The following is a 2,418-nucleotide window of genomic DNA, read 5'->3' as shown; positions in this document are numbered from 1 at the left end:
TCAACAACTATCATGATGATACTACCACTTTGTTTTCTTTGGATTCTTGTTACATGTTAGAACATAAAAAGAATTATCTGGTGGTCATCTCTTTTCTTTGCAGCTGGAAAGCATGCTAATGATGCTAAGACAAACTGATTGGACTGACAGTGCTGGGGACCAGTCTTCTGTTAGAATGGATAAACAGATATGACCATTACATGTACATGAGGATGAACAGGAATATTTTCACCAGTAAACATGACCTGAGGAGAGTCAAAAGGATACCAACTAACTAAACTTAAACAGAAGTTGAAACTTTTCCCCTTCATATAAGGTACCTGGTGCACCTTCCATATCTACAATCCACCAAACATGATCTCCTTCTCCAGCGACTGGTCCCTCCTGCCAGTATGTCCGAAGTATGAGAGACAAAGTTTGGCCATCCTGGCCTCCAAGGAGCACTCTGGATGCACATTTTCCAACACGGATCTGTCGGTTCTTTTGGCAGCCCATAGCACTTTCAATATTCTCTTCTAACACCATAACTCAAAGGCATCAATTCTTCTACAGTCTTCCTTATTCACTGTCCAGCTTTTGCATGCTGTGTAATTGCATTTTGAACACTCTTTTCATTTAAAGTCATCCCAGCAGGTGGGTCATTTTGCAAAGCTAACAGTTCTTTCTGTAGTCATTTCTGAATTGAAGCCATGATGGAAACCCGTCAGCATTTTAAAGATATGACACTACCGTTCCCAGGAATGAAATTCTAAGCATATCTCTGGAGAAACAGATATCTTGAATAAAGGTCAATGAGGTCTTTTTCCTTTTCAGTCCAGATAAATATATATAACCCAAGAAATTTGCAACCCAAGAAATTTGTTGGAATGAGTTTTTTTTTTTTTTCTTCTGACTATAAATAAACCAAATGTCAAGTTTAACATTGGATTAGTTAAATTACTTAGGCATCTCTTGAAAAGCATTAATATGAGAAGAGAAAATGAGACTCTGAAGCAAATAAAATTTCTTGGTGTCCATTCCCTTTGAAGAGACTAGAGCATCCCTTGGCAGTGGTTCTGCTTGCCTTCCATGTCTGGAGGCAGCTATGGTACCTGACTCCTTACTCAGCACTAGTCCACTTTGCACCAGTATCTAAGCTGTGTGTTCCCTAGCTTTGTCTGTCAATGTGAACCCAACACTAGGTCCAGTGTAGATCTTCTAAGGGATCTGGTATGTAGGTTTGGGTTGATACACCAGTGAGTTTTATTCCAGCTTCACATCTTTTGAGTTGTTTGTTGTTAGGTGCCATTGAGTCAGCTCCAACTCAGCGTGTAACAGAACAAAATGTGATGTGAAATAGAGCAAAACACTGCCCAGTCCTGTGCCATCTGCACATCTTCAGTCAGTGCTATGTTTGAGCCCATTGTTATAGCCTTTGAGTTAATCCTTTCTCATTGAGGGCCTCCTTGCCCTTCTTCCTCACTGACCTTCTATCAAGAATGGTGTCCTTCTTCAGTGACTGGTCCCTCCCAATGACCTGTCCAAACAAGATAAAATCTCACTATCCTCGCTTCTGGACATGTGGCACTTAGGATAAGCAAAGGACTGCAGCCCCACAGGTTGGCAGTTCAAACCTACCAGCAGCTCCTTGGAAACCCTGTGCAAGGTTACTATGAGTCAGAATTGACTTGATGGCACTTAACCAAACAACATTCTGCTTTCTAAAGTGCATTCTGGTGTACTTTCTCCAAAATTGTTGTGTAACTTTGGAAAAATTATTTAACTTCTCTACACCTCATTTAAAAAACTTTTTTTTTTTTTCTAATACCAAATAGGAGAAGAAAACCTATGATGCAGGAGTTTGTAAGGATTACAGTTGAGTGCCTAGCACCTCACTGGGAACGCTGCAGATTAAAGCAGCTACTGTAGACACTTGTACAGTGTCTACATGATGACCTTGACTCTAAGAAGTAGGTGGGACAGTTCCTAATTGTAGGAAGTTATGGCTTTGCCTGGAGTCCTGGTGTGGCACTGTGGGCTAATGCGCTGGACTGCAAAGTTGGTTTGAACCACGAGGTTGGCAGTTTAAGCTCACCAGCCGCTTCTCGGAAACTCTATACAGGGTCCCTATGGGTGGCAACCAACTCTACGGCACTTACTAACAACAACAACAACATGGCTTATCCTAGCAGTTCTTAGCTCTGTGCTAAGTCATTAGGAAACCCAGGCGGTCCCTTGCTGTAGGCTCTGAGTGTAGGCTCAGAGTAACTCAGAGAGAGGCCAGTTCTATTGGGCCTTCCTGAGGCTCTAAGGCACCTTGGGCTGTAACTAGAATGGAACACATTAGTGCTCCGAATCATGGTAGCCCAGTGTGTGTCATGGTAGAGTTGTACTCCATAATGTATTTTTTATAGATTATGTATATATTCTTATATGAGC

General features: G+C 41.7%; 1 pseudogene; it reads right to left on the bottom strand.

Moving 5' to 3' along the window:
• LOC102836223 lies at positions 1–694 on the bottom strand (annotated as a pseudogene).
• Positions 695–2,418: the final 1,724 nt, after the last annotated feature.

This window comes from Chrysochloris asiatica, unplaced genomic scaffold (assembly GCF_000296735.1).
Source record: "Chrysochloris asiatica unplaced genomic scaffold, ChrAsi1.0 scaffold00002, whole genome shotgun sequence".
Lineage (NCBI taxonomy): Eukaryota > Metazoa > Chordata > Mammalia > Afrosoricida > Chrysochloridae > Chrysochloris > Chrysochloris asiatica.
Note: the sequence above shows the minus strand (reverse complement) of the source record. Positions and strands in the feature narration are given on the sequence as shown.